The following is a 9,260-nucleotide window of genomic DNA, read 5'->3' as shown; positions in this document are numbered from 1 at the left end:
TTCCTCAAAGATTAATGCAAAGTACTACTGTTTTCTATTCAATTCATCTTATTTCGCTTCTAAGATATCCATTCGCACCCAAGAACGTGATGAAGGTGATGATTATGTGTGACGCTCATCATCCTTCCCCTTTATGAACGCGTGCCTGACAAACACTTCTGTTCTACATGAATTAAGCTAGAATGAGTATCTCTTAGATCTCCTAATCAGAATCTTCGTGGCGTAAGCTAGAATGATGGCGGCATTCAAGAGAATCTGGAAGGTCTAAACCTTGTCTGTGGTATTCTGAGTAGGATTCAATGATTGAATGACTGTGACGAGCTTCAAACTCGCGAGTGCTGGGCGTTAGTGACAGACGCAAAAGGAAGGTGAATCCTATTCCAGCATGATCGAGAACCGACAGATGAATAGCCGTGCCGTGACAGGGTGCGTGAGCATATTATTCACTGAGAGGAGGGGATGTAGCCACTGACAACGGTGATGCCCTTGCATACAGCCAGCCATGGAAAGGAGTAAGACTGATTGGATGAAGATAGCAGGAAAGAAGAGGTTCAGAGGAACGAAAAGCATCTCCATTCGCTTATCTGAAATTCCTACCAATGATTTACATAAGTATCTCTATCCCTATTCTATTATTTATTATTCGAAAACTCCATGATTATTTTATATCCGCCTGACTGAGATTTACAAGGTGACCATAGCTTGCTTCATACCAACAATCTCCGTGGGATTCGACCCTTACTCACGTAAGGTATTACTTGGACGACCCAGTGCACTTGCTGGTTAGTTGTATCGAAGTTGTGACAATTATGAATTAAGATCAGAGCACCAAGCTTTGGAGCCATTACCAGGGATTGTTCGAGCCTGGACATCACAATTTCGTGCACCAAGTTTTTGGCGCCGTTGCCGGGGATTGTTTGAGTTTGGACAACTGACGGTTCATCTTGTTGCTCAGATCAGGTAATTTTCTTTTTGTTTTGTTTTCAAAATATTTTCAAAAAAAAAAAAATTTTCAAAAATTTTTCCTTTGTTTTCGAAAAAAAAAAATGTTTTCAAAAATAAATTATTCTATAGCTTCAAAATTTTTAAGAATGAATTCTAGTGTTTCATGAAGCATGTTGAAGCCTAGCTGGCTGTAAAGCCATGTCTCAATTCTTATACTCAAGAGAAGAGCTTCTTTATCTTTCTTAGCCAATTGGCTGTTGAATGTAAGGAATGTCAGGCGTGTCATGTCTAAGTTACATACTAAAGCTTGGCTGGCTATCAAGCCATGCCTGACCCTTTGATTGGAGCTTTAGAGCATAAGATTCCTGGAATTCATATTAAAAATTTTGAATCCTTATTTTTCTTTTTTCTAAATAATTTTCGAAAAAAAAATTAAATAAAAATAAAAATACAAAAAAAATTAGAAAATCATAAAAAAAAAAAATATTTTGTGTTTCTTGTTTGAGTCTTGAGTCATATCATAAGTTTGGTGTCACTTGCATATGCATCTTGCATTTTTTTCGAAAATATCATGCATTCATAGTGTTCTTCATGATCTTCAAGTTGTTCTTGGTAAGTCTTCTTGTTTGATCTTGATGATTTTTTGTTTTGTTTCTTTTCATGTTTATCATATGCATTCTTGAATTCTTAATGTCTAAGCATTAAAGAATTCTAAGTTTGGTGTCTTGCATGTTTTCTTTGCATTAAAAATTTTTCAAAAATATGTTCTTGATGTTCATCATGACATTCATAGTGTTCTTGGTGTTCATCTTGACATTCATAGCATTCTTGCATGCATTCATTGTTTTGATCTAAAAATTTCATGCATTGCATCATTTTTCTTGTTTTTCTCTCTCATCATAAAAATTCAAAAAAAAAAAAATATCTTTCCCTTTTTCTCTCATCAAATTCGAAAATTGAGTTGACTTTTTCAAAAATTTTTAAAAATCAAAGTTGTTCCTTATGAGTCAAATCAAATTTTCAATTTGAAAATCTTATCTTTTTCAAAATCTTTTTCAAAAATCAAATCTTTTTCAAAATTTGATTTCAAAATATCTTCTCTAACTTCCCAACTTCTTATCTTTTCAAATTTGTTTCACCTAACTAACTCTCTCTCTCTAATTTTCGAAAATATCTTCCCTCTTTTTCAAAAATTTCTTTTTTATTAACTAATTATTTTTATTTTTTATTTAAAAAAAAAATTTTTCGAAAAAAAATACTAAACATTTTTCAAAAACTATTTTCAAAAATCACTAACTCTTTTTCAAAAATTGTTTTCGAAAATTCACTTCCCCCTCTCATCTTCTTCTATTTGTTTATTGATATACTAACAGCTTTCCTTCAACTCTCCAAAAATCCGAACCCCCTCTCTCTCTGAGTTCAGATTTTCTTCCCTTCTTTTCTTCTACTAACACAAGGATCCCTATACTGTGGTATAAAGGATCCATATTATTATTACTATTTTTTTTGTGCCATCTTCTTTGTCATATGAGCAGGAGCAAGGACAAGAACATTCTTGTTAAAGCAGATCCAGAACCTGAAAGGACTCTGAAGAAAAAAATTAAGAGAAGCTAAAATACAACAATCCAGAGATAACCTTTCAGAAATTTTCAAACAGGAAAAGGAGATGGCAGCCGAAAATAATAATAATATAAGGAAGATGCTTGGTGACTTCACTGCACCTAATTCCAATTTACATGGAAGAAGCATCTCCATTCCTGCCATTGGAGCAAACAATTTTGAGCTGAAACCTCAATTAGTTTCTCTGATGCAGCAGAACTGCAAGTTTCATGGACTTCCATCTGAAGATCCTTTTCAGTTCTTAACTGAATTCTTGCAGATATGTGATACTGTTAAGACTAATGGAGTAGATCCTGAAGTCTACAGGCTCATGCTTTTCCCTTTTGCTGTAAGAGACAGAGCTAGATTATGGTTGGATTCTCAACCTAAAGACAGCCTGAACTCTTGGGATAAGCTGGTCACGACTTTCTTAGCCAAGTACTTTCCTCCTCAAAAGCTGAGCAAGCTTAGAGCTGATGTTCAAACCTTCAGACAGAAAGAAGGTGAATCCCTCTATGAAGCTTGGGAAAGATACAAACAGTTGACCAAAAAGTGTCCTTCTGACATGCTCTCAGAATGGACCATCCTGGATATATTCTATGATGGTTTATCTGAGCTATCAAAGATGTCACTGGACACTTCTGCAGGTGGATCCATTCACCTAAAGAAAACGCCTGCAGAAGCTCAAGAACTCATTGACATGGTTGCTAATAACCAGTTCATGTACACTTCTGAAAGGAATCCTGTGAGTAATGGGACGCCTATGAAGAAGGGAGTTCTTGAAGTTGATACTCTGAATGCCATATTGGCTCAGAATAAAATATTGACTCAGCAAGTCAATATGATCTCTCAGAGTCTGCATGGAATGCAAGCTGCATCCAACAGTACTCAAGAGGCATCTTCTGAAGAAGAAGCCTATGATCCTGAGAACCCTGCAATAGCAGAGGTGAACTACTTAGGTGAACCTTATGGAAACACCTATAACTCAACATGGAGAAATCATCCAAATTTCTCATGGAAGGATCAAAAGCCCCAACAAAGCTTTAATAATGGTGGAAGAAACAGGTTTAGCAATAGCAAACCTTTTCCATCATCAACTCAGCAACAGACAGAGAACTCTGAACAAAATGCTTCTAATTTAGCAAATCTAGTCTCTGATCTATCTAAGGCCACTGTAAGTTTCATGAATGAAACAAGGTCTTCCATTAGAAATCTGGAAGCACAAGTAGGCCAGCTGAGTAAAAGGATCACTGAAATCCCTCCTAGTACTCTCCCAAGCAATACAGAAGAGAACCCAAAAGGAGAGTGCAAGGCCATTGACATAAGCGCCATGGCCGAACCTGTGAGGAGAGGAGAGGACGTGAATCCCAAGGAGGAAGACCTCCTGGGACGTCCAGTGATCAATAAGGAGCTTCCCTCTGAGGAACCAAAGGAATCTGAGACTCATCTAGAGACCATAGAGATTCCATTAACCCTCCTTATGCCCTTCATGAGCTCTGATGAGTATTCCTCTTCTGAAGAGAATGAGGATGTTACTGAAGAGCAAACTGCCAAGTTTCTTGGTGCAATCATGAAGCTGAATGCCAAATTATTTGGCATTGATACTTGGGAAGTTGAACCTCCCTTGTTCATCAATGAACTAAGAGATCTGGATCAACTGACATTGCCTCAGAAGAGACAGGATCCTGGAAAGTTCATAATACCCTGTACCATAGGCACTATGATCTTTAAGGCCCTATGTGACCTTGGTTCAAGAATAAACCTCATGCCCCTCTCTGTAATAGAGAAACTGGGAATCTATGGGGTGCAAGCTGCTAAAATCTCATTAGAGATGGCAGACAGTTCAAGAAAACAGGCTTATGGACAAGTAGAGGACGTTTTAGTAAAGGTTGAGGGCCTTTACATCCCTGCTGATTTCATAGTCCTGGATACTGGAAAGGAAGAGGATGAATCCATCATCCTAGGAAGACCTTTCCTGGCCACAGCAAGAGCTGTGATTGATGTTGACAGAGGTGAAATAGTCCTTCAATGGAATGAGAACTCCCTTGTGTTTAAAACTCAAGGATCTCCCTCTGCAACCATGGAGAGGAAGCAGAAAAAGCTTCTCTCTAAGCAGAGTCAACCAGAGCCCCCACAGTCAAACTCTAAGTTTGGTGTTGGGAGGCCACAACCAAACTCTAAGTTTGGTGTTGAACTCCCTTATCCAAACTCTAAGTTTGGTGTTGGAGAGTCTCAACAAAGCTCTGCACATCTGTGAGGCTCCATGAGAGCCCACTGTCAAGCTATTGACATTAAAGAAGCGCTTGTTGGGAGGCAACCCAATGTTTATCTAATTCTTATTTTTATTGTTTTTCATGTTTTCTTAGGTTCATGATCATGTGGAGTCACAAAATAAATATAAAAATTGAAAACGGAATCAAAAATAGCAGAAGAAAAATCACACCCTGGAGGAGCATCTGCCTGGCGTTCAAACGCCAGAACAGAGCATGGTTCTGGCGCTGAACGCCCAGAATGGGCAACATCCTGGCGCTGAACACCCAGAACAAGCATGGTTCTGGCGTTCAACGCCAGAAATGGTAGCAAATGGGCGTTGAACGCCCAAAATGGGCACCAACCTGGCGCTGAACGCCCAAAGTTGTGTGCAAAGGCATTTTACATGCCTAAATTGGTGCAGGGATGTAAATGCCTTGACACCTCAGGATCTGTGGACCCCACAGGATCATCTCAGGATCTGTGAACCCCACAGGATCCCTACCTACCTCATCATCTCTCTTTCCATTCATAATCATCCCTTCTGTTTTCCATTTACCACTCACATCCATACACCCACTACCTTCAAAATTCAACATCTCTCTCCCACCCAATCCCACCCATATGGCCGAATACACACTCCCATCCATCTCCTCCATATCTTCTTATTCTTCTATTCTTTCTTCTTTTGCTCGAGGGTGAGCAACATTCTAAGTTTGGTGTGGTAAAAAGCATAGCTTTTTTGTTTTTTTTTCCATAACCATTGATGGCACCTAAGGCCAGAGAAGCCTCTAGAAAGAGGAAAGGGAAGACAAAAGCTTCCATCAAGGGTCTATAGTTCAGTGGTAGAACATTTGACTGCAAATCAAGAGATCCCTGAGATACCTCAGGGGATACATTTTCTTCCACACAATTATTGGAAGCAACTAAGGGTGGAACATCAAGAGCACTCCATCATCCTTCATGAAATCAGAGAAGATCTAAAAGCAATGAAGGAGGAGCAGCAAAGACAAGGAAGAGACATAGAAGAGCTCAAGGACATCACTAAGGTGGATTCATTCCTTGTCCTTACTTTCTCTGTTTTTCGTTTTCTATATTATGTGCTTATCTATGTTTGTATCTTCATTACATGATCATTAGTAGTAGTGACTTTGTCCTAAAGTTATAAATGTCCTATGAATCCATCACCTCTCTTAAATAAAAAATGTTTTAATTCAAAAGAACAAGAAGTACATGAGTTTCGAATTTATCCTTGAACTTAGCTTAATTATATTGATGTGGTGACAATGCTTCTTGTTTTCTGAATGTATGCTTGAACAGTGCATATGCCTTTTGAAGTTGTTGTTTAAGAATGTTAAATATGTTGGCTCTTGAAAGAATGATGACTAGGAGACATGTTATTTGATAATCTGAAAAATCATAAAAATGATTCTTGAAGCAAGAAAAAGCAGCAAAGAACAAAGCTTGCAGAAAAAAAAAAGAGAAAAAAAAATAAGCGAAAAAAAAAATAGAAAGAAAAAGAAAAAGCAAGCAGAAAAAGCCAATAACCCTTAAAACCAAAAGGCAAGGGCAAATAAAAAGGATCCCAAGGCTTTGAGCATCAGTGGATAGGAGGGCCTAAAGGAATAAAATCCTGGTCTAAGCGGCTAAACCAAGCTGTCCCTAACCATGTGCTTGTGGCGTGTAGGTGTCAAGTGAAAACTTGAGACTGAGCGGTTAAAGTCAAGATCCAAAGCAAAAACAAAGAGTGTGCTTAAGAACCCTGGACACCTCTAATTGGGGACTTTAGCAAAGCTGAGTCACAATCTGAAAAGGTTCACCCAATTATGTGTCTGTGGCATTTATGTATCCGGTGGTAATACTGGAAAACAAAGTGCTTAAGGCCACGGCCAAGACTCATAAAGAAGCTGTGTTCAAGAATCATCATACTGAACTAGGAGAGTCAATAACACTATTCGAAATCTGAAGCTCCTATAGATGCCAATCATTCTGAACCTCAATGGATAAAGTGAGATGCCAAAACTATTCAAGAGGCAAAAAGCTATAAGTCCCGCTCATATGATTGGAGCTCTGTTTCATTGATAGTTTGGAATTTATAGTATATTCTCTTCTTTTTATCCTATTTGATTTTCAGTTGCTTGGGGACAAGCAACAATTTAAGTTTGGTGTTGTGATGAGCGGATAATTTATACGCTTTTTGGCATTGTTTTTAGTATGTTTTTAGTAGGATCTAGTTACTTTTAGGGATGTTTTCATTAGTTTTTATGTTAAATTCACATTTCTGGACTTTACTATGAGTTTGTGTGTTTTTCTGTGATTTCAGGTATTTTCTGGCTGAAATTGAGGGACTTGAGCAGAAATCAGATTCAGAGGTTGAAGAAGGACTGCTGATGCTGTTGGATTCTGACCTCCCTGCACTCAAAGTGGATTTTTTGGAGCTACAAAACTCGAAATGGCGCGCTTCCAATTGCATTGGAAAGTAGACATCCAGGGCTTTCCAGAAATATATAATAGTTTATACTTTGGCCAATAATTGACGACGTAAACTGGCGTTCAACGCCAGCCTTCTGCCCAAATCTAGCGTCCAGCGCCAGAAAAGGATCCAAAACCAGAGTTGAACGCCCAAACTGGCACAGAAACTGGCGTTCAACTCCACAAATGGCCTCTGCACGTGCTACACTTAAGCTCAGCCCAAACACATACCAAGTGGGCCCCGGAAGTGGATTTATGCATCAATTACTTACTCATGTAAACCCTAGTGACTAGTTTATTATAAATAGGACCTTTTACTAGTCTTTTTGACCATCTTTGGTCTCAGTTTTAATCCATTGTTCATCGTAGGAGACTATTGATCTCGTTTAGGGGGCTGGCCATCTCGGCCATGCCTAGACCTTTCACTTATGTATTTTCAACGGTAGAGTTTCTACACTCCATAGATTAAGGTGTGGAGCTCTGCTGTTCCTCAAAGATTAATGCAAAGTACTACTGTTTTCTATTCAATTCATCTTATTTCGCTTCTAAGATATCCATTCGCACCCAAGAACGTGATGAAGGTGATGATTATGTGTGACGCTCATCATCCTTCCCCTTTATGAACGCGTGCCTGACAAACACTTCTGTTCTACATGAATTAAGCTAGAATGAGTATCTCTTAGATCTCCTAATCAGAATCTTCGTGGCGTAAGCTAGAATGATGGCGGCATTCAAGAGAATCCGGAAGGTCTAAACCTTGTCTGTGGTATTCTGAGTAGGATTCAATGATTGAATGACTGTGACGAGCTTCAAACTCGCGAGTGCTGGGCGTTAGTGACAGACGCAAAAGGAGGGTGAATCCTATTCCAGCATGATCGGGAACCGACAGATGAATAGCCGTGCCGTGACAGGGTGTGTAAGCATATTATTCACTGAGAGGAGGGGATGTAGCCACTGACAACGGTGATGCCCTTGCATACAGCCAGCCATGGAAAGGAGTAAGACTGATTGGATGAAGATAGCAGGAAAGCAGAGGTTCAGAGGAACGAAAAGCATCTCCATTCGCTTATCTGAAATTCCTACCAATGATTTACATAAGTATCTCTATCCCTATTCTATTATTTATTATTCGAAAACTCCATGATTATTTTATATCCGCCTGACTGAGATTTACAAGGTGACCATAGCTTGCTTCATACCAACAATCTCCGTGGGATTCGACCCTTACTCACGTAAGGTATTACTTGGACGACCCAGTGCACTTGCTGGTTAGTTGTATCGAAGTTGTGACAATTATGAATTAAGATCAGAGCACCAAGCTTTGGAGCCATTACCAGGGATTGTTCGAGCCTGGACATCACAATTTCGTGCACCAACCACCTTCCTGAGAATATGTGACATAGTGAAGTCTAATGGTGTTCACCCTGACGCCTATAGACTGCTCCTATTTCCATTCTCACTTAGGGACAAAGCAGCCAAGTGGCTGGAATCTTTCCCAAGGGAAAGCTTGACAACTTGGGAAGACGTGGTGAACAAATTCTTGGCAAGATTTTACCCTCCTCAACGAATTAATAGGCTGAGAGCTGAGGTCCAAACTTTCAGGCAACAAGATGGTGAGACTCTATATGAAGCATGAGAGAGGTTCAAGGAGTTAACAAGGAGGTGTCCACCTGACATGTTCAACGAATGGGTGCAGCTGCACATTTTCTATGAAGGACTCTCTTATGAGTCAAAGAAGGCCATAGACCATTCATCCGGAGGATCTTTGAACAAGAAGAAGACTATTGAGGAAGCCATAGATGTTATTGAAACGATAGCAGAGAACGACTATTTCTATGCTTTCGAAAGAGGGAACACAAGAGGAGTAATGGAGCTAAATAATATGGATGCTCTGTTGGCCCAAAACAAGCTCATTACCCAGCAGCTGGCTGACCTCACTAAGAAGATGGAGATGAACCAAGTAGCAGCAATCTCCACTTCATCAACAACCCAAG

The 9,260-nt window shown here is 39.3% G+C and overlaps 2 non-coding genes across 2 annotated transcripts; both read right to left on the bottom strand.

Annotated features, from left to right (window-relative positions):
* Positions 1–3,007: 3,007 nt before the first annotated feature.
* Positions 3,008–3,111, bottom strand: LOC112787754 (small nucleolar RNA R71). Its single transcript, XR_003195148.1, has one exon. It is a non-coding gene; the product is annotated as a small nucleolar RNA R71 (small nucleolar RNA).
* A 5,728-nt stretch (positions 3,112–8,839) lies between these two features.
* Positions 8,840–8,943, bottom strand: LOC112788676 (small nucleolar RNA R71). The gene has a single exon (XR_003196032.1). It is a non-coding gene; the product is annotated as a small nucleolar RNA R71 (small nucleolar RNA).
* Between the last annotated feature and the right edge of the window lie 317 nt (positions 8,944–9,260).

This window comes from Arachis hypogaea, chromosome 20, assembly GCF_003086295.3.
Source record: "Arachis hypogaea cultivar Tifrunner chromosome 20, arahy.Tifrunner.gnm2.J5K5, whole genome shotgun sequence".
Classification (NCBI taxonomy): domain Eukaryota; kingdom Viridiplantae; phylum Streptophyta; class Magnoliopsida; order Fabales; family Fabaceae; genus Arachis; species Arachis hypogaea.
Note: the sequence above shows the minus strand (reverse complement) of the source record. Positions and strands in the feature narration are given on the sequence as shown.